The 24,331-nt window shown below is 32.5% G+C and overlaps 1 protein-coding gene and 1 pseudogene across 8 annotated transcripts in view; one reads left to right on the forward strand and one right to left on the reverse strand.

Moving 5' to 3' along the window:
* Adamts6 (ADAM metallopeptidase with thrombospondin type 1 motif 6) overlaps positions 1 to 24,331 on the forward strand; it is a 289,202-nt gene that overhangs the window by 34,345 nt on the left and 230,526 nt on the right. The window lies entirely within an intron of this gene.
* Positions 17,034 to 22,663, reverse strand: LOC144366050 (eukaryotic translation initiation factor 3 subunit H-like; annotated as a pseudogene).

Below are 24,331 nucleotides of genomic sequence, written 5' to 3' on the forward strand. Positions count from 1 at the left end.
CAGAATGGTAAACGAACCCTGCATTCCTGGAATAAACCCAACTTGGTCATGATATATTATTCTTTTAATATATTTAGATTTGATTTGACATTTTTTATATTTGTGTTTATGAGAGGTGTTGTTATATGGTTTTCTTATATCTTTGATTTTGTATTAGATATTATTGACGATGGAAACTTAGGGAATATTTTCAACTTTTCAATTTTATGGAAGTGTATGGTTGGGGTTATTTCTTCCTCAAATGGTTTATATAATTCATCGGTGAAACTACCTGGTTTGGGAGTTTTCTATGTGGAATGAATTTTAAAGTATCAATTAACATTGTTTAATAGATACAGGGCTATTTAGTTTTTTTTTTAATTGTTGTTATTGTTTTGTTTCTTCTCATGGTGCAGAGCTCTATAGACCTTGGGCTTGTTAAACTGCTAATAAGTAAGTGTTCTTCTAAGGCTGAGCTATACCCCCAGCTCTAGGTTATATTCTTCAATGAGCTTTGATAGTTTGAGTCTTTCAAGGATGTATTTGTTCCTTCTAAGAGGTGGTTATATTGGCATAATTGTTCTTAATATCTATGGAATGTATAATAATATCAACTTTCTTTCTGATATTGATAAGTTTTGTCTTGTCTCTCCTCCTCCCAGTGACTCTAACAGATTTAATGATCATATCAAATTTTGTCTATAACTTTTTGTCTTGCTTTTCTATTTTCTATTTCATTGATTTTTGCTATGATTTCTACTTGATTCAGACTTAATTTGCTCTTATTTTGTAGTTTCTTCTAGTGGGAGCTGTGGTTATTAATTTGATACCTTCCTGTTTTTCTTACATAGGTCTTTCTAACACAGATGTTTAGTGTTATAAAAATTTCACATAAACATATCTTAATTTCATCTTATGAATTTGGTTATGTTGTATTTTCACTTCAGTTCAAAAATACTTTCTAATTTCCTTAGATTATTTTTTTTTACATATAGCTACTTAGAATTATGTTATTTTACTTTCAGATATTTGAGACTTTCTCCCCAGAAGTCATTTTTATTTCTAATTTAGTTCCACTCTGATTAGAGAATGGACTTTGTATGACAAATGCTTTTCAGTTTATTTAGACTTGTTTTATGGCCTAGAATATGTTCTTTCTTGTCAAATGTTTCTGGTATACTTGAAAAGAATGTGCATTCTGCTATTGTTGGATGGAATGATATGTATGTCAGTTTAATTTGGGTGACCATGTTGATTAATCCTTCTTTTCCTTTATTAATTTGAACAATTTGATTATGATGTATGATTAGAATAATTTCTTCAAGTTTAGGATTGTTGAGTTTCTAAAATTTGATTTAATCAAACTCTGAAATTTCAGCCCATTAATTTTTCAGTATATTTTTTTTTGTTCAGCCCCCTCCCCTTCCTTTGGTGATTCCAAATGCACATATGTTTGGCTGCTTAAAGGCAACTCACTGATGCTCTGTTTATTATTTTTTACATTTCCTCTTCTCTATGTCTTTCATTTGGGGCAGTTTCTATTTTTGTGTCTTCAAATTTATTTCTTTTCTGTAATACCAATCTATCTTGATTCTGTTTAATATTTTCAATTAATTTAGTAGTAGGATAATTTTTGCATCTCTGGCAATTTAATTTTTTTGCATCAACATCTTTATGTAGGCTTTACAAAACATGCATATATATTTTAAAATACTTATCTGATAAATGTATTATCTGCATCAATTATAAGTTGGTTTTGATTCATTTGTTATTGCTTTATTATGTACTATATTCTCCTGCTTATTTGAATAGTTGGTAATTTTTGATTGAATGCTAGACATTGTCTTCTTCTAGTCATATTCTTGAGCTTTGCTTCTGGTATAAACTATTTGAAAACTGAATCTTTTGTATCTTTCTTTTAAAATTTGTTATATGGAACAAGAGCAGTGCTCACTCAGCATAGGGTTGATTTTTCTACCAAACTTAGGCAAATTCATGAAATTTTCCAGTTCAGCTGGTGATATATATAATGTTATAATCTCGTATATAATGTTATGTATGTTCTAAAATGTTCTATAATGTTATGTATGTTCTGGGCATTGTTACAGCTCCTTCTTTGGGAGATCCTTTTTCTTGCCTTCCATACTTCTCTCACATTCATGAGCTGATAGGTACTCAGGTGAATTGTCAAGGGAACCCTCTGTAAATCACCAGAATTATCTCTTTCAGTAGCTTTTCTGTTCCTGTACTCAGTCCTGTAAATTCTAGTTACCTTGGTTTTTCATATTTTCTGCTTTCTCTTCAACTCAAAGTCCATTGAGTTCTGCCTTATTGTCCTCTCTGTGCCTTGGCTTCAAAATTCTCAATCATAGGACTCACTATGGTTACTTTCCCTTTTCTCAGGGATCATTGTCCTTTCTTGTGAAGCAGGGCAAGTACCTGGGATTGAACTCAGGGGCACTTGACCACTAAGCCATATCCCCCGCTCTATTTTGTATTTTATTTAGAGACAGGGTCTCACTGTGTTGCTTAGTACCTCACCATTGCTGAGGCTGGCTTTGAACTTGCCATCATCCTGTCTCAGCCTCCTGAGCCACTGGGATTACAATAGGTGTGTGCCACCATGCCCATCCATTGTCCCTTTTTTCCCCCATTAAGTCTAGTGTATTATGTACTGATGTTTCATATAGTTTGCCTATTTTTAAAATGGTTTTAAGAAGGAGGGTAAATTTGATCCTTGTTACTCCATCTTGGCTGGAAGCAGATGACCCAGGCAGCATTTAAAAAATTCTTCCTACTATTTGAGAATAATTATCAATATCATTCCCTTTTACCCCTAAATACTTCAGTTTGTATTTTCCAAAAACAAAGACATTATCTTATATAACTGTAATACAATTGTCAATATCAAGACACTAAGTATTGGTATATATTATACTAGTATTTAATCTACAGTTCATGTTAGAATTTTTGAAATTGTCTTAACAGTATCCTTGGTAGATATTTCCTCCACAGGCAAATGATCTAGGATCACACATTGTATTTATTAGTCTTGTTCAAAAGTCTTTTTAACTTTTATTTTTTTATAGGTTCCTTTTATATGACAATAGGATTCATTTTGACATAATTGTAAAAGCATGGAATATAATTTGTTCCAAGTTAGTCTTTCCTTACCTCCCTCCCCTTGTTACTTTCCGTCTACTCTACTGATCTTCCTGATATTAACTTATAGTTTTTTAAAAATTAGTGTTTTGTGGATATACATGATGGTGAGATATACTCTAGTATATTCATATATATATGTATATATATATATATATATATATATATATCTCAGATTCATTCTGCTGTCTTTCTTTATCCCATTCCTCTTCCCTTCCCTCATTCCCCTTTGTCTAATCTACTATCTTTCTTATATTCTTTTTACCTACCCCTTATTTTGTATTAGCTTCCACATATCAGAGAAAACATTTGACCTTTGATCAAAAGTCTTTTTTTCCCAAATCTGAAATAGTTCCTCAGTCTTTCTTTAGTTTGCTTTTGACATTTTAAGGGATTACACAACAATATTTTATGAATGTTACTTAATTTGGGTTTTTCTGATATTTCTTCACTATCAGATTCAGTTTATATATATTTTGCAGGGATAACACTGAAGTGATATTATAATTTTAAATGCATTGTATCATGATACATATGATATTGGTTTCTCCAAATATTGGTGATATTAATTTTGATCACTTGGTTACAATAATGTGTGACATTTTCCTTCCTTATATTTTTAATTTTCAAATTCTTATGTAATTTTTTGAAAGTTATGTTGAGACTGTAAGAGTTGGTTTTAATCAAACTTCTACCCCCTAGTTTTGACATCCCTTTGATGATTCTCCTAACTCTCATTCCTTTAGTATTGTTAGTTGTCATTCTGTGTCATTCTATGTGAAGAAAAGATTTACTCTCTCTCCCTTTTGTAAAATAGAGACTCACCTTTTTAAAAATGCTGATTTGGGGATTTCCTTTTGGTGAATCCTTTACTTTCTAGGATTTCTTTGGACTTTTCAGCAACTCTATCATCTCTGAAAGTACCCTATCCTATAACTCTTCAAACCTGTAATACTGCAGAATTCTCAGTTATACAAATTCTATAAAATCTTTTAAAATATTATTAATTAGAAAGTTTATTCATATTTTGTGTTTGCCTCATCTTCCTCTATAATATTTTCTAAATCAGTTTGGTATATTTTTAGAAATGCTTGAGTTAGAATAAAAAATAATAAAAAATTTCCCTTAACTTTACATTTCCTAGAGGACATGGGGATAGGCCTTTAACTCCTAATAATATTTAAATTTAAGATTTTCTTTTGTAGTTAAAAGGCATCAGATATGAGAATTTAAAGAGTTCACATAAGTCAATCCATAAGCAAAAATATGATACTAAAAAGTTGTACATTACATGACAAATTTCAACTAGTGAATGCTTTGTTCCTATTTAACAAGAGTATTATGTAGGTGAGATATTTCTTGAGAATTTGATAACTACATTTGTTGCTCAGCTTTATTTTAATAACATTTTTGAGTTTGGTATTAGAGCTTACATTTTATTTTAACTATAAAAAAGATTATATCCATTAAGCCCAGTTGTTTAGTAAAAATTGAATAATTAATAACATAAAATTGCTCTTTTATTATTTAAAAATTTTTACTAGTAAAATTTTTTATAATATTTAAAGTAGAAAGAATTGATAAAGGAACACTGAAATATTATAAGCAAGAAAAAAAATAGGATGTTTGTAGTAATAATATATTGTTTCATAATATATTTATTGTATTCTTAGTATGTGGAAGACCCTTCTTAAATGTGAGTATCTGCTTGAACTAGATGGGTGAATTACCCATTTTTTGGAACATTTGGAGGTAGGAATGGATAAGCAAACAAAAAAACAGATAATTTCATAGTCAATGAGCTACTAAAGTTAGAGAAACTTCCTGGTTCCACCATTTTGTACTTGTTCAGTATAGAGAAGAAAACAAGAAAGATCTTTCTTTCCTTTAGTTTTGGTTAGTGAAGGCAATTTCTAGGAATGGTTTAGTGGTACATATTTTTTCCTTCACCCATCTCCAATCTATGCCAGCTGGCCTGCAAATCTATGCCAAATAAGCCTACAACCTAAGTGAAACAGGGTCAGTGCTGTGAAAACAAAACCTCATGTTTTAGGGTAGGAAGGAGATAAAGGAGGGAGTGACATGAAGCATATTGCCACTCCCAAATCTTGGACCGAAATTCCAGAATTGCCATCTTAATTGGCACCTTGTAGTTTTGTTTATTTAATAATTTATTTCTGTTGAATTCCTATGACTAATAAGTGATAATAAAATGTTTTCAAATATGTTTATGTTCTGAATAGAAAAATGTATTAAGTGAAGGAAAGTAGTTAACATGAAGGTTAATTAACAGGATTCCAAAGTACATACTGTATTTGCAGCGTTGTCTGAGGAACAAGATGACCTCATCAGCAAACACAAGTATTTAAAAATGTTATAACAGATATTTCTTTTGTGGGAGATGGATACACCTATAGTCTTGTAATGCTGTCCATTAAAATATGTAAGTATGATATGAGAATCATTCTTAAACATTGGTGAGGACTTTAATGAAATATTTTATTTCATGTTGAAAATTGGCTTGAGGTAAACAACAAAATCAATAAAGCCTGGAGAAATAGGTTTTATGTTGAGAGGCTAATCCAGCTAGGCTTATTTAGCTTTGGAGAAAAAACTATTTATGAATAGTATTAAAATTGCCAACTTTTTTTTTTTTTTTTGTAGTTCTGGGGACTGTGCCCATGTGGTAGGCAGGAGAGGGGATGGGGATATACCACTGGGCTATATCCTCTACCCAAGGTATGTTTTTTGAATATTGAATAAATATCCTTTTTTTTTTGTGGTAGTAGGGATTGAATCCAGAGTGCTTGACAGCTAAGCCACATCCTCAGGCCTTTTTTATATTTCGTTTAGAGATAATGTCTTGCTGAGTTCCTTAGGGACTCACTAAGTTGCTGAAGATGACTTTCAACTCTGGATTCTCTTGCCTCAGCCTCCAGAGCTCTTGGATTATAGGCATATATTGAGTAAATATTCTTTCCCTTTAATAATATCACTCTACCAAAGGGGAAATGTTTAAATTATAGTAAGGAAATCTTAACTTGAATATAGAAAATATTTTCTTGATTGGGAAGTTTGGAATACATTGCTAATAAAGATAGTACTGTTTCCATTTGGAAAAAAATTTTAGATAAAGGGAATATAGCTTTTTCTCAAGGGATTTGAATGAAGGCCTGCATTGAAATGGGGCCATTTACACATTTCAAGATTTCTTCCAACTAGAGGATTTCATCCTAAGGTAAAATAAGGTTCCTCTGGAAGTAATGTCACAAATTATACTTTAAAACATTCCAAAAAGATGAAAATATAGAAAAAATATGATACCCCTATAGATTTAGCAAGTATAAAGTTTTTACTACCTTTATTTTGAATTTTTTGAAAAAAAGATTATTCATAAAGCCGAAGGCTTTCTTGGGATAACCACTATCCTGAAATTTTTATTCATCCTTGACATCTATGATTTTATTCTTTTGCTTTATTAGCATACATACCCAAAGTTTATAGATAAAACAAAACAGAAAATCTTTTTATTTTGTGTTTTAGGGGCTGGGTCTGTAGCTCAGTGGCAGAGCACTTGCTTGGCATATATAAGGCACTGCGTTCGATCCTTAGCACTGTATAAAAATAAAAAAGTAAAATAAAGGCATGCTGTCCATCTATAAATACAAAAAAATTTTGAAAAAATTAATCTTGTGTTTTAATTATAGTGTATAAAACTGCAGTTATCCTTTTCTAATTTTTTAAATTATATTTGTTTTTTTAGGTTTGTATGCTTGGCATATATAGGTCTATTTAACTCCTTTTACCTTTTGTATAATATGAATATACAAACCTTTAATGATGAGCATTTAGATTATATTGATTTTCCCCAATGCTGAAATCATTATCTGTGTATCTATTTTTAAGTACACGTGAGCAATTTTCCTAGGGCAAATACTTAAAAGTAGAATTGCCAAATCATAAGGGCTGAACATTGTTAATTCAATATTAAGAACTGCCTAAGTGCTTAGCAATGTAGTTTTACTAATTCACACACTCTAAAGTAATATAGAAGAGTTTCAGTTTATCCCAATGTACTTTATAATACTTAATACCTTGCTAAGTAGTTAACAAATGTTACTAATTAGTCTGTGTTGTTATTATACCCTAGTTGATGATGTTTTATTATTTAAAAAATTTTACTAGTAAACAATAAGATTTAGAGAAGTAATTTGTGCATTTTTCTGTTATGAACTTAGCTTGTCATTTGCTTCTAGCATTAGTTAATGGCTTATTGTAATGTCCTGTTTCCTTCCACGTCATCAATGAATAAAGAATAAAATCAAAGATAGGTCCAATTCTCTTATTTTTCTATCACAGTTTCATCCAGATACAGTTTGCATACCATACAGTTCATCCATTTAACATGTACAATTCAATAGTTTTCAGTATATTCAGAGAGTTGTGCAAACCTCACCACTATGAATTATATAGCATTTTAATTACCCCACAATGAAACACTGTACCCACTTACAGTTGCCCTCCATTCCTCTATTTAGGAAATCAACAACAGTCTATCTGCTGAGATTTGCCTATTATGAACATATATAAACTGAATCATAAAATATTGTGGTCTTTTGTGACTAGCTTCTTTTAACTTGAAATGTCTTCATAGTTCATCCGTTTTATAGTATGCATCAATACTTCATTACTCTTATGGCCAAATGACATTACAATTTATGGGTCTACCACATTTGATGGACATATGGTGTTTCCATTTTTTGGATATTTTGAAAAATACGACTGTGAACATTGATGTGTAAGTTATTGGGTGGATATGATGTATTTTCATTCCTGTTGAGTATATATACCTAGGAGTGGAATTAGTGGGTCACGTAGTAACTAATGAAAAATTGCTCAATGTATGTAAATATCAATGACCTGCCAATCAAAACCATAATTAGAGCCAGGAGTGGTGGTGTACTCAGTGCCTGTAATCCCAGTGGCTCAGGAGACTGATACAGGAGGATCCCAAGTTCAAAATCAACTTTGGCAACTTAGTGAGGCCCTAAGCAACTTAGTGGGACCCTATCACAAAATAAAAAATAAGAAGGGTTAGGGGTGTGGCTCAGTGTTAAGCCATCTTGGGTTCAATCCGCAGTGCCAAAGAAGGAAGGAAGAAGGAAAAAAGGAAGGAAATGAAAAACTAAAGGCTGAGTAATTTTAGAGTGGAAAGCGTTAGTAAGAAGTTATAGGAGATGAGGTTGGATAGGTAGAAATTCTTTATTGATTCACTAATTCATCCTACATTTATTGAAAACATAGTATTGCCTATTGTTGTGAGCTTTTTTGAAGAAACATGAAATGTGATAGGGGAAAATAAGGGAAGAATGATATACAATTCTGGTAGAGAAGTTGTAGGGGCCAGAGAATGATATGATGTAAAGTAAAATGAGCCAACAAAGTTACAAAACAAATCTTTTTTTTTTTTTTTAAAGAGAGAGTGAGAGACAGAGAGAGAGAGAATTTTAACATTTATTTATTTTTTCTTAGTTCTCGGCGGACACAACATCTTCATTTGCATGTGGTGCTGAGGATCGAACCCAGGCCGCACGCACGCCCGGCGAGCGCGCTACCGCTTGAGCCACATCCCCAGCCCACAAAACAAATCTTAAAACATTATTTTCTGGCCAGGCGCAGTGACACTTGTAATCCCCACAGTTTGGAGGAGGCTGATGTAGGAATATCTCAAATTCGAGGCCAGCCTCAGCAACTTAGCAAGTTCCTCAGAAACTTTGCAAGACTGTCTCAAAATAAAAAATTAAGAATAAAAGGACTTGGATATAGTTCAGTGGTCAGACTTCCCTAGGATCAGTCCCTAACATAAAAAGACAAACAACAACAGTAAAACAAACAACCAAAACCATATTTTTTCCTTTATGTGAAAAAGATTCAACAAAACCAATAAAAAAAGAAATTTAACTTTTAATTATTTTGCATAATGGAGACATTGCAGAAATTTTAACAGAAAAGTGACATGATCAGATTGAAAAAAAATGTTTCTGATGAGTGTGGAGGATAGATTGTGTTTGTGTTATTTAGTGCTAATGTGTGCAAAGCAGTGAAAAATGGGTGGAAAAAATTCAATGCCTCTTTTTTCTCTATTTTAGGCAGGCTTTTTAGAACCATTTGAATTAACACTTCTCTTCCCCCTCCGCATTATATCAAGGAACTGAATGTCAGGCAGTAATCTTGAGTTTTGATGTTGGGAGATAGGGACCTTTTAATGAGTGAAGTGGAGAGAGAGGGGGAGAGAGGGAGAGAGAAGAAGGAGATTTGGGGAATAAAGAGGGTGAAAACTTTATTTAGAGGCTGAATAACTAGAAATTCTTTCAGTTTTTTGATTAAAAATTTACACTGGATTTTTTGGGACAATATCTATTAAATTATCTATATATTTCCTCTCCAACTCCAATAAAAATTTATCAAAAGCTATCATCCTTACAAGTGAAATTCGTTCTCATTTTATAAATTCTCAGCACCTTAGTCAACATTTAAAAAATATTGATAAAAATAAATCTAAGAGGTATTTCAGGACTAAGAAAAAATAATGTGTGAATATTTTACCACTTCTCTCATAATCTTTTCTCTACTGACATTTACTATTAGTGATCTCATTCATTATCATGGTTTTAAGAACTAAAACATATAATTTTAAGAATCATCTGTATCCAAATATGTATTTGCAGTCATGATCCCTTCCTTGAATTCTCTATTTCCTCTTTCTATAACTTTCTCATTTCAGATTCTCCCTATATGGCGATTGTAATGTTTGCCTGTTATACAAAAGCAAAACTAATTTCAATTAGAAAACTAGGAAATGGATTTTGGGAAATTAATATATACTAGGCTCAGCTCTCACAGAGGAGCTCAATGATTTCCTGTTTCCTTGCTTTGTTTTGATATTTTTTATTTTTTTTGTTCACCTTCCATGTCATTGGTCTCATCTTATGATTAGTTTACATATGTCATGTGCCAAATTAATAAAATTTACATACTTAAAAACACAAGACTGACTTTCTCTCTACTGTCTGGTGGCCATGTCCTGAGCTGATTTCCTCAGCTTTCTACCTTGATCTTCTGCCTCATCTAAGATCCAGAGCAATGGAGTCAGCCACCTAGGACTGAGACCTCTAAAACTATGAGCCCCAAATAAACTTTTCTTCCTCAAACAAAACAAAACAAAATGGAAGAAGATGAATTGTGTTTTTTTAAAGAATTTTTTATAACTTTATGCTATGTTATTTATTTATTTTTATGTGGTACTGAAGTTCAAACCCAGTGCCTCACACATGCTAGGCAAGTGTTGTACCACTGAGCCACAACCCCAGCCCTGAATTGTGGTTTTTACAAAGGTATATGAAAAGAAGCATTTCAGGGATCCTGCCTAATCAACCTATTACTCTGGAGTACTCAATACAATTTTTCAAATAGTTTGGAAGACTTGAAAGAAATACTTAAATTGGAACAATAAATTTTCCAAAGTTTCTTAAAAAGATAAACAAATGTTTCTCTCTTTTGTTGATGATAAGGGATACTGAGAAGGCTTAAGTTGGGTGGGAGATTTACATAATGTTTGCAGGACTGCAATGGCAAAACTGGAAAAGGAATAGTGACAAGTTTAAAAGTAAGTTTGAGGTTTATGTAAATAGCTATTTCTTTCACAAATATGTTAAAGTTGCATTTATTTACTGAGTTTGTTGAAACTCAACAAACATTTATTGAATTATTATTTTTTGAAATTCTTTAAAAATTTTATCTTATTTTTATTAATTATTCTTATCTTTTATTCTTATTAGTTATACATGACAGAATGCTTTTTGATGTATCATACCTAAATGGAGTATAACTTCTCATTCTTTTGGTTGTATATGATGTAGAGTTATACTGGTTGTGTAACTATATATGCACATAAGGTAATAATGTCCGATTCATTTTACTATCATTCCTACCCCCATATCCTTTCCTCTCCCTTCACTCCCCTCTGTATAAGCCAAACTGTCTATTTTCCCCTCTCTTATTGTGAATTAGCATCTGCATATCAGAGAAAACATTTGGTCTTTGGTTTTTTTGGGATTGGCTTATTTCACTTAGTATGATATTCTCCAGTTCCATCGATTTCCTGGCAAATGGCATCATTTTATTCTCCTTTAAGTCTGAGTAATATTCCATTGTGTATACATGCCACAGTTTCTTTATCTATTCATCTGTTGAGGGGCACCTAGTTTGGTTTCATAGTTTAGCTATTGTGAATTGAGCTGCTATAAGCCTTGGTGTGCTGCGTCACTGTAGTATGCTGATTTTAAATCCTTTGGGTATGAGGCACCAAATATAGAATGAATAACTATTTATGTGGGTTTGTCTCTATGTCTTCTATTCAGTACCATTGGTCTTCATGTCTGTTTTGGTGTCAATACCATGCCATGTTTGTTTTTATGGCTCTGGAGTATAATTTAAGTTCTGGTATTATGATGCCTCCTGCTTCACTCCTCTTGCTAAGGATTGCTTTGGCTATTCTTGTCTCTTACTTTTACAAATGAATGTCATGAGTTTTTTTTCTATTTCTATGAAGAATATCATTGGAATTTTAATAGGAATTGCATTAAATCCATATAACACTTTTGGTAGTATGGACATTTTGATAATATTAATTTTGCCTATCCAAGAGCAGGGAAGATCCTTCCATCTTCTAAAGTCTTCTTCAAGTTCTTTATAGTGTTCTGTAGTTTTTATTGTAGAGTTCTTTCACCTCTTCAGTTAGATTGATTCCCAAGTATTTTTTTGAAGCTATTGTGAATGGGGTAGTTTTCCTAATTTCTCTTTCAGTTGATTCATCACTGATGTATAGGAATGAATTTGATTTATGGGTGTTAATTTTATATTCTGCCACTTTTCTGAATTCATTTATTAGTTCTAGGAGTTTTCTGGTGGAATTTTTTGGATCTTCTAAATATAGAATCATGTCATCAGCAAATAATGATTTTTCTTTTCCTACTTGTATTCCTTTAATTTCTTTCTTCTAATTGCTCTAGCTAGAGTTTCAAGGATGATGTTGAATAAAAGTAGTGAAAGAGGACATCTTGTCCTGTTCCAGTTCTTAGAGGGAATGCATTTAATTTTTCTCCATTTAAAATGATATTTGCTTTGGGTTTAGCATATATATCTTTTACAATGTTGAGGTATATTCCTACTATCCCTAGTTTTTCTAGTGTTTTGAACATGAAGGGTGCTGAATTTTGTCAAATGACTTTTCTACATCTTTTGAGATAATCGTGTGACTCTTGTCTTTAATCTATTGAAGTGATGAATTACATTTATTGATTTCTGTATGTTGAAACAACCTTGTATCCCTGGGATTAACCCTGCTAGTGTGCAATACCTTTTTAATATGTTTTTATATGCGACTTGCCAGAATTATATTGAGAATGTTTTGCATCTATGTTCATCAGGGATATTGGTCTGAAGTTTTCTTTCCTTGAAGTGTCTGTGCTTTTGGTATCAGGTGGATTTTATTTTCATAGAATGAGTTTGGAAGGATTCCCTCCTTTTCTATTTCATGGAGTAATTTGAGGAATATTGGTGTTAATTTTTTGAAGGTCTTGTAGAACTCAGCTGAAAATTCATCTGGTCCTATGCTTTTCTTATTTGAATATTTTTGATGGTGTTTTCTAATTCATTGCTTAAAATTGACCTGTTTAAATAGTGTATGTCCTCCTGATTCAGTTTGGGTAGGTTATATGTGTCTAGAAATTTGGTGATGTCTTCAAGATTTTCTATTTTATTGGCATATAAATTTTCAAAATAGTTTCAGATTATCTTCTGTATTTCAGTAGTGTCCATTGTGATATTTCTTTTCTCATGATGGTTTTAGTAATTTGAGTTTTCTCTCTCTTTCTCTCTATTAGCATGGCTAAGGGTTTATCAATTTGATTTATTTTTTCAGAGAACCAACTGTTTTGTTTTTTGAAATTGCTTCTTTTGTTTGAATTTCATTGATTTCAGCTCTGATTTTAATTATTTTCTGTCTTCTACTTTTTTTGGTGTTGATTTGTTCTTTTTCTAGGGCTTTGAGGTGACTTTCTCTAAATTATTGTATTAATTAGTCCTGTATTTTCTTTGTTTAGTTTTTGTTTGGAGGATCTATTCATTAGTAAGAGAGGTATGGTAAAGTCACCCACTATTATTGCATTGTGATTTATTTGATTCTTGAAATTGAGAAGGGTTTGTTTGATATATTTATATGCTTCATTGTTTGGTGCATAAATATTTAAAATTTGTTACATCTTGTTGATATATAATTCTCTTAAGCAATCCGAAGTGTCTTTCTTTGTTCCTTCTTATTAGCGTTGCCTTGAAATACACTTCATCTGGTAAGAGGATTAAAAAACCCTGCTTGTTTACTCAATCCACATGAGTGATATGTTTTTTTCCCATCCTTTCCTTCAGTTTTTGGATGTCTTTGCCTATGAGGTGAGTCTCTTATGTTTTTTAGTTTAATCTGCCAGTCTGTGTCTTTTGATTAATGAATTTAGTCCATTCATATTCAAGGTTATTATTGAGGTCTGATTTGTATTCCTGGTCATTTTGGTTTATTTATAGTTTTTAGTTTGAATTAGTTTCTCCTTTGACCATTTTTTAATGTAGTTCCCCTCTTTGCTGGTTTTCACTTTTTCTTTTTTCATTTCATCTTCATGAAATATCTTATTGAGTATGTTTTGTAGTGCAGGCTTTCTAATTGTGAATTCTCTTAACTTTTGTTTATCATGGAAAGTTTTTATTTCATCATTAATTCTGAAGCTCAATTGTGCTGGATATAGGATTTTTGATTGACATCCATTTTCTCTTGGAGCTTGGTATATGTTATTCTAGGATCTCCTATCTTTGAGGGTCTGAGTTGAGAAGTCAGCTGAGATCTGTATTGGTTTCCTCCATATAATATCTGGAATTTTTCTGTCGCAGCCTTTAAATGCTATCCTTATTCTGTATGCTAGGCATTTTCATTATAATGTGCCTTGTTATAATTTTGTACATATTGATTCCTGTAAGCCTCTTGTATTTGATTTGCCATTTCATTCTTTAGACTTGGGGAATTTTCTGATATTATTTTATTGAAAAGATTGTGCATTTCTACTGGGTATGGTGGCTCACGCCTGTAATCCTAGTGGCTCAAGAGGCAGAGGCAGGGGGATCACGAATTCAAAGCCAGCCTCAGCAATTTAGCAAGGTGCTACACAACTCAGTGAGACCCTGTATCTAAATAAAATACAAAATAGGGCTGGGGATGTGGCTCAGTGATCAAATGCCCTGAGTTCAATCCTCAATACCAAAAAAAAAAAAAAAAAAAAAAATTGGCTTCATTTTCCTAGTGTCTGACATCAATAGGAGCTTAGTAAATGTATGTTGAGTAAAATCAAACTAGCCCCCAATAAAATGTGTTTTCTTGCAGTGTGGTGTCCTACTTCAATGACCTCAGACTATGGCTCTCACGCAAGCTATGAATCCTGGATTGCATACTGAGTCAGTAGTCAGGAGGAGGACCTTTTTCTGCAATAGGTTGATTTTTTTCTTAGAGAAGCAAAATGTTTTGGGGGATTTTCTATGAAACCATTCTAGAAAATAATCCAACAGTGTGTTTCCCAGTTTTAAATATTATAAAAACAAGGTGGGAGAAGGAAGGGGAGGTTTTTAAGAAGGCACACTGAAATTTTTTTCAACCTTGATCTTCTGCTTTGCCTTCTGCTGCACAAAGTGTCTTTGGAACTGAACCTCTTTAATTTCATTTCTTCAAAGAATAAAACTGGGAATCCTGGGGTATGTGGGAGGGCTATTGTCTAAGCTTGCAATCCTTCTTTTCAGCTTTGTATTTCAGCTCTTCAAAAAGGTGATTAATTATTGATTTTTCCATTTCCTTTTAGCAAAGATAATTTTACTAAATTAACTTTGCCTTAAAATAAGGTTGATAGTAATATGCTGAAATTATCAGACATTATAAAGATAATTGAAGTTGTGTGCTGACAGTGGTGAAGTTATAAGAGTAGAAAAAGTTTTATTAAATTTAAGATAAATTAGTAAATATAATTGTATTGACTTCATGGAATACACTTTGGTAATAACCTTTGTTGAGTAATGGTTCTTTAGATTATCTTCTTTCTTAAAGTACTACCTATATAATCAGAAACAATTGATGTACATAATATGGAGTAGTTTATAATTTTGTTTATGAACTCATGATTATTCAAATAGAATTATTGTGCATATTTTTTACATTAAATGTAGTACTAAGTTTGCATTTTTTGAGTTTTCATAACAGTAGTCCAATTAATGATTTAATTTTAATTTTGTCCTGTTACTTTCATTTATCCTGATTAATCACTTGATATTATGATGATAAATAATATGTATATAGCAAAGGGGAGAAAAGATTTCTCTTCTTGACCATCAAAAGGTTCACAGCTATCACAAAAGACAGATGAACAAGAAAAAGGCACACAAAGTCATTTAAGTTTTATATGACACAGGAACTTTCACAATAAAGACTCAAAGAAACAAAAAACTTGATATATTTTATGCCAGATGTGATGCAGAGGTGGATAATTGTGGAGAGATATGATTGCACAAAACAGTTATGATCTGTTGGTACTAAATTGTGGGTAGTTCAGCAAGGCTGTTTGTTCAGATTCTTTTTTGTTTCTCCATCTTCAGAGATAAAGACATTCTTTTCCTCTGGGCATGGAGAGGACTGCTCTTGAATGATGGTCTTAAGGTCTATTTTTAGGGGCAAGGTTAGTTAGGGTTTGTGGCCTGCTTCAGGAGAGAAGGACAAGGGGAATTCTTTCTAATTTCTATGGCCTGTTTCAGGGGAGAGGAAAGTAGGGGAAAGTCAGAGAGATCATCCTTTTGCTCTTTTCTAAATTTCCTTCAATTTAAAATATTCAGTGTGCCTAAACATTATTTTTTGGGGTAGTATATACTGACTCTCGTTAATAATAAACTTATTTTAAATCTCAGGGTTTTTGTTTGTTTGTTTTTGCTTTCTCTTTTCTCACTGATCCTATTCCTCCCAAAGGCAATTCCTCATTTCCTCAAGTTAACTGTTTCTTCAGTTATCTTTCCTCTGATCCATAGTTGAGTTAGGAAGAAAAGTTTGATTTCCTAATTTTACACAAAGATTGCTTAATATAGAGCAGACATGTCTTTTGGATTTCACCCAGGTAAACTCTCCTCTCTTGGAAGTCAACAGATTTACCATCTTCCAAGGTACTTTCCTGGATTCCCAGGAAAATTCAAATATGTAAGAAAAAAAGTTTAAATGATTTGCAGATAGAAAGAAAAAAGGAAGCATATTATCTGCCCAACTTGTGTGTAGAATATAAATTGAGGACTCTAATTTTAGTACTTAGCAGGTAGATAAGTATTCCTTGAGTTCCTTTGGCATGTAGGTACTTTTACTTTTTAACAGTGTTGTAAAAAAATAATGATTATATTTATGACTCTGTTGATTAAATGAAAATGACTAAAAATAGTAACACAGTAGTATGTGCTTAGTGAACCTTTCTAGTGGGAACAGAGGCAGGAATTAAATCTACTTAAGTAATGATTTTTACTTTTGGAAGTGAGCCTGTTGGTATTACTTTACCCCCACAAATGATTTCTTAAAACAAGAAGATATAAATTTCTTTTTTAAAACCAAATGAACAAAAAATCAAGATTTTATTTTCATATTGGCTGGAAATACATTACAGTCAAAAAAAGACAGAGACATTAAAAGGATCCTCTGTGTTTTTTAATCTCCAAATATCTTTCTTCCAGGAGTTGACCTGGTATGACCTCAAGAGTCCACTGTAACTCCTTTCCTATAATCTACCTTTTCTTTGCTGCAATCTTGCATGAGCCATGAAGAGTTTGCCTATTTTGGGCAGTGAGTTCTTAGATGTTCTGGTTGTAAGTGTTAATTTGGTCTGCAGTGAGAATCAAATCCATCATGGAAGAGGCCTGGATGGCTTGAAGAGTTTGGACAGGACTTTGGAGGAGCTGTATTCTCCTGTCTCTGGTGCTACATATTCTCCAGCTGGTGACCTTGGTGATATTGATGTTTCTATTGCTACTGTTTGCTAGCATTCCTTGTGTGCATATTATATTTAACTATGTCTTGACTTATTTCATTTCCTTTGTCCTTTAGCAATTGTAATTCTTCCCCAAATGTTTGCTGCTAGCAAGGCTGAGCAATTCATATTTATCTGCTATAACAAACTTCTCAAACTCCCAAATTAGGACATTGATCAGATATAAATTTTTAGTTAAAATTGGTACTTCTTCAAACATGTGCTCAAAGGATGCTATCTTCCTTTTTAAAAATATTTCAGGGGGAAAATTCTTCATTGCCAAAACTTCCAACTTTAGGAGTCAGTTTGCCTTTAGTGAGAGAGAGATCCTTTGGTAGTTTTTGTGGTATTGTAAAGGAGAACAACAGCTTCTTCCATAGCATGTTGGTGACTCAATTTTAGAATCTAGAAGCACCCAGGTGATGAAGGAGCCATGGTATGTGTGCTGGCATCAGCCCACAGAGAGATAATCAGTGTTTACATGGCAAAGGCTTGCATCATTTTCATCTGATATTGGTCTTCATCAATGTCAGCATCATTCTCTATATTGAGGGCAAGGAAAGCAGTTGGTAATTTCAGGCTGATCTATACCCAGGCACAGAAGAACTCCTTGAACAACTTCTGTTCCTTATCTTTCTTATTGACAGTGTTTGATTATCTTTTTAGGGGGTTGGAGGGTACCAGGGATTGAACTCAGGGGCACTCAACCACTGAGCCACATCCCCATCCCTTTTTTGTATTTTATTTAGAGACAGGGTCTCACTGAGTTGCTTAGCACCTTGCTTTTGCTAATGCTGGTACTGAACTCATGATCCCCCTGCCTCAGCCTCCTGAGTCACTGGGATTACAGGTGTGCACCACCACATCTGGCATGTTTGATTATCTTTAATACTACCAAGCCACCTATCTGCACTCACTTCACAGCCAAATGTCCAAGGCCACCTTTACCTTGGCCTTACTCTACCATACCAATGGTGGAAGTAGAAGAGATTGTGATAGAGCTGGGGCTTTCTTTGTGGGACACCATCTTGCCAGACAGAAAAAAAAATATTTTTTTCTTTGCTAAATTATTTGTGATTATAATTTTTTAGATGCTTTTTAAAAAAAATTTACCTTCAAAATTTAAATTTTTAACAAAAAAAATTACCTCTTTGTGTGCCCCCACACGTATAATTTTAAATAAAAGGGGAGAATGTTCAATTGTTGTTTTGAGTCATACTGACATTTTAATCCATACCTGTAGTTAGCTGAATTTGGTTATTTTGTCTTCTCAACCAAATATATTTTTGTACTTTCTGTAAGCTCTCCTTTTACCACTGTTGTTCCTGTGCTTTTTGTGAGCTTGTTATGTTTGCTATTGTTGTAATCAGTTCTAGTTTCTGGGATTGCTGCATTTATAGAAGAAACCATAATAGTTGTCTGATGGAATGGCTTAGTGAATCCTACACCATATATAAAATTGATTCAGTCCCAGGATAAAGAGAGTGATTCGTTCAACCTCTTAGATTGCATGAAGTGAAGTGGTAAGATAAAAATAAAAATGGGTAATATATTAAATTATGTTGCTATCCAGTATAGCTATATAATCACGACAAGTTGCTAATATTTTGAAGTAGCATTTTCATGTGCTATGGTTATCTTAAATATACTGACCTCCCTTTGAAGATAATTACAGAATATATAATTCCAGGACTGACAAGAGTTAAAATTTGGCAACTGTAGTGGAAGTAATTTATTATTTTATATTGCTAACAATGATAAGATTTTATTTTGGGTTCCAAGTTTTCCTGTGAACAATTAAAAATTATCCTATTTTAGACTAAAATTTTCTTGAAGACAAGGACCATGCTTTATCCAGAAAAGCCTGGTACTTCTGAAAATAAATGTTTGAATGAATGTAGAAACTATGAGTATGTATGAATACATGTATGATGGATGAATGACCCTATGCAGATTATATCTGTATTTTGAATGAATGACTAGGAATGTGTGTTTTGGCTAATTATAATATTTAGAGTCATTCAAATAGCTTGCACGACCATGTTTAAACAGTGACTGATAATTAAAATTTCTCTTAGTACCAATAGAAAGAAGCTATTAAATTACTGGATCTTTAAGCAAATGGGGGGAGGGTTTCAATATAGAAGTAAAATTAATGTGAAATATAAATGTGTACTAATTAAGTATAACAGATAACTAATTACAATTAAATAGTTCATAATTGAATTATATGGCAAGTACATCATATTTTAGTAGGCACATCTGTGTTGTGTAAGTCATTATTCTTTTACTTATTTTCTTTTACATTATTCTATAAGTCAAAACTTTTAACTTCTCTTTACCTCTAGATAGCATTCATGTTGTTGAAATGCTCTTTAATGGTATATTCTGAGACTAGTAAAATAGTATTTGTGAGTAGGCTCCCTTGATTTTGAATTTGGCCTATAACTTGCTTTGAACAATGGAATATTGAGGAAAATTCACATAGGCAGAAGTTCGAACACTTTGGCCTTTGAAAGGCATATGAGTGAAGTACTTCACATAATGACTTCAACAGCCTCAGTACCCTAATGGGAAGGCACATGGAACAGGACTGTAGCCTAGAGTACAGCCACAGTCAACCAGTACCCTCCTTGTATTATTTCAAGTCCCTGAGACTTTGGAGATTGGTACTCATATATACAAAAAGTTTTAAAATAGAAAAGTGGCAATAAAGATTGCTTATAAAGGAGAATTAATCCACAAATTACATTTTACGCAAAATTAAAACTAATTTTAGGGGCTGGGGTTGTAGCTCAGAGATAGAGTGCTTACCTAGCTTGTGCGAAGCACTGGGTTCGATCCTCAGCACTAAATAAAAATAATTAAAATAAAGGCATATTTTAATAACAACTTAAAAATATTTTTTTTAAAAAAAGGAATTTTAGGGCTAGAAGGAAGCAAAGAAAATGTTACCAAGAAAATGTGGGCATTGGGATATCTACTGGTTTTTTTTTAGTCATATTTTTTAAATTAGTTAATTAATTAATTAACTTAAAAATTTTGATTTGTTATATATGACAACAGAATGCATTACAATTTGTATTATATACTTTTTCATATCTCTGGTTGTACACAAATTAGAGTCACATCCTTTGTGTCTTCTTACATGTATTTAGGGTAATGATGACCATCACATTCTACCATCTTTCCTACCCCTCTGCCTTCCCCTTCCTCCTCTTTTTCCCCTTTGCCCTATCTATTACTAGCCTTTGTGTATCCTTCCAGAATTTATTTGTGTATATGAAAGCTAATATATTTTCTTCTGTGGGAAAATTTTAAAGTACTAATTCAATTTCAATAGTTACAGAGCTACTCTATTTCTTTTTATTTCAGTTTTAGTAAAATTGTATTTTTTCTAGGAAATTGGAAAGTTTTCAAATCTGTTAACATTAAGATTTTTGTTTTATTTTGGTACCAGGGATTGAACCCCAGGGCACTTAACCACTGAGCCACAGCCCCTGGTTCATTTTTAATATTTTATTTAGAGACAGAGTCTTGCTGAGTTGCTCAGGACCTTACTAAGTTCCTGAGGCTGGCTTTGAACTTGTAATCCTCTTGCCTCAACTTCCTGAGCCACTGGGGTTATAGATGTACATCATGGCACCTGGATTGGCATAAAGTTTTAAAAATAAGCTTTATATTCTTATCTTTTTAATCTTTAAGCCATCCATAGTTACATCTCTTTTTTTAATTAATTAATGAAATTTTTTATGTGGTACTGAGGATTAAACCCAGAGCCTCACACATGCTAGGCAAGTGCACTGAGCCACAACCCTAGCTCTACATCTCCTTTTTTATTTCTAATATTGATGATTTGTACTTTTACTGTTGAAACTTTGATCATTTTTTTTGATGGTGTTTATCTTTTATGTTTTTAAGTCCATGGTTTTGACTTTGTTTATCCTGCCTATTTAAAATCTTGATTATGTATTTTACTGATCTCTCTCCTTATAGTTATTATTTTCCTTAGTCTCATTCTTCATTTTGCTTTCATATTTCTCACACTTTTAATTGAATGCCTAGCTCACTCACATTCTTTCCTATGCCACTCCCCCAGTATCACCACATTTGCCACAGAACAATGTAAGTTTTGATATGTAGTATTTTGGGTATTGTCTATTTCTGATTATTTTCAATTTTAGTCATATCTTCTATCTGGAGTATTTTAAAGTGAATTTCAAAATTGCAAACATAATGAGGGTTTTTTTGTTTGTTTGTTTGTTTACCTTGTTACTAATTTTGCTTGTAGTCAGAGAAGGTCATCTGTATGATGGTATTGACCTTTAGAAATTTGTTGAGGTTTGCTATTTAGCCTAGGGTATCATCAATTTTGTGTATTTGAGAATCATGTATATTCTTCCAATTTTTATATGTAATGTGATATTTATGTTCATTGAATTGAATTTGTTAATTATATTTGTTTGATTCTGTTTTTACTAAAATGTGTCAGTAAAAGATGTAGTTTATAATATATCACTGATTTGGATTTGTCAATTTACTCCTTTCTGTTGCTCTGTCAGTTGTTCCCTTATGAAGTTCCTTTTAACTATTTAAATACTAGTTTGGGCTGGGAACAGCGGTGCATGCCTGTAATCCCAGTGGCTTGGGAGGCTGAGCAGGAGGATCATCAGTGGAAAGCCAGCCTTAGCAAAAGTGAGACACTAAGCAACTCAGTGAGACCCTGTCTCTAAATAAAATACAAAATAGGGTTGGCTCAGTGATTGAGTTCCCCTGAGTTCAATCCCCGGTACTCCAATAAATAAATAAGTGCATACATACTAGTTTGGAATTATCTATTCCTAGTGCACTGAGCCTTTTCACATAATATAGTGACTCTATAATAAAGCTTTTTAATTTTATAGTCTGGTTTTCTTTTAGGTGGTATTTTCCCTAACTCTTTCTTTTTTTTTTGATACCAGGGATTGAACCTAGGGGTGCTTAACTACTGAGGTACATCCCTAACCCTTTTTATTTTTTATTTTAAATAGGGTCTCACTAAGTTGCTTAGTATCTCGATAAATTGCTGGGGCTGCCTTTGTTTGAATTTTGCAATTTTCCTGTTTCAGCCTCCTGAGCCACTGGGATTATCTAACCCTTTCTTATTATTTATTGTAGATCTACCTCTATAAATAGAAAATAGCTTGGGGGTAGTTGTTTAACCTTTTTCACAACTTCTATCTTTCAGCTGTAGTGTTTGTTCTATTTACATTTGTGAATTTTTATGGTTTTGGAAGGACTTCTAGTATCTTACTTATATTTAACTCTTTATCTTCTTTAAGCTGTACCTTATATATCTTTGGATTTATATTGTTCACCAGTGATGGATATTTCACAGCCATTAGATTTGCAAATATGTCTTCTCAAATATTTCTCCTAGGTCTCTTTTGACATCAGTTTAAACTTTTCATTTAGTTTTAAGTTTTCTTAATCCTCTTCCCTATATAATCTATAAATTCTAATTCTCTTTTACTGTGATTAATCTATATTTAACCTATTCACTAAATTTTTGCTTTAAAATTTTATATAGTTTCTTTTTTATAGGTGCTGTTTTCTCTGAATTCTTCCTGTTCCTCTTGGCAACTTTCCCCTTGCTTTTAAAATAGTTTATTCCATTTTAATACTCTAACATTTTGCTTCCACTTTCATTTTCTTCTTGTGACTGAGTTCCCCTATATAAAATAAAAAGTGGATTAATCTAGAATCACTAATTGGACTAATTTAGGAAGTATGCCTTATTTTAAGTTCAGGGTCTTTTTTTCTTAATAATAAGATAATAATGTTTTGAGACTATATACCTAATAATGGCTAAATCAGATTAGGCATAGAAAGACCAGTCAGGAGACAAGTACCATATTGTAGAATTTTAGATTGGGAAATATATGTTATTAAATAGACATATCACAAAGACACATCCGTTCTGTGTGAAAACCAAAGAGTAGTTTATATCAAATTTCAACTTGTGGGATGAGAATGAGTTTTGCATTCATAAGTATGGGAGAATTGAGTTTATTGACTTTAGAATGTGAGAGAAATAGAAGAACATTTAGGATACAAAGATACATTAGGTAAGAGAAAATACAGTCTAGCATACAATAAGTAAATGCCAATCAAGCATACAAAAAGTAAATGTTTAGCCTGGCATTGGTACATACCTATAATCCCAGGGACTTGGAGGCTGAGGGAGGAGGATCATGAGTTAAGAGTTCAGCTTCTGCAATTTATGGAGCCCTAAGCAAGTTAGTGATACCCTGTCTCAATATAAAAAAAGAAAAGGACTGGGAATGTAGCTCAGTGGTAAAGCATCCTGGGTTCAATTACCAATACCAAAAAATAATAAAATAATAAAATAAATGTATATCAGCAGGGAAAGAGTTAAAACCAAAGGAGTGAACAGACTTCCAAAGGAATTAAGGGAAAAGACAAAATGCTATGGGCTGATACTGAGATATAATCAGTATTAAGTCCTAGAAATAGATGTAGAATCCATTGGTCAAGACAATATATATAGTTAAGTGGATGGGCTCACAGCTCAGTGGCAAAGTACTTGCCTAGCACATGTGAGGCACTAGCTTTGATATAAAAATAAATAAATAAAGCAAAGATTAAAAAAAGGAATAATGAAAAAAAGACAGTATAGTTGAAAAGTCAGGATAAATAGTGAAACTACTGATAAATTCATTGAAATAAGTTAACTATTTTTCCCTATAGAACTTACTTGAGGTTCTTGTGCATGAATGTACCATTTTGTGGCTTAAAGATGCAACTTTAATATTTATTTGATTACTGTGTTTCAAAATATATTGTAATAGGATCATTTGTGAAAATGTTCTCAGAGGTTTAATCTGAAATGCAGCAAAAGAGGAAATAACCTCCCTACCCCACAATGTTCAATGTACAATCCATTAATGATATGTATATCATTCATTTGTATTGTCAGAACTTTGTTATCCTAAGAACAAGAGATTTTGTTAACTTTATTTACCTATTTTTTCAGAATCTACAGTCAG

This window comes from Ictidomys tridecemlineatus, chromosome 1, assembly GCF_052094955.1.
Source record: "Ictidomys tridecemlineatus isolate mIctTri1 chromosome 1, mIctTri1.hap1, whole genome shotgun sequence".
Classification (NCBI taxonomy): domain Eukaryota; kingdom Metazoa; phylum Chordata; class Mammalia; order Rodentia; family Sciuridae; genus Ictidomys; species Ictidomys tridecemlineatus.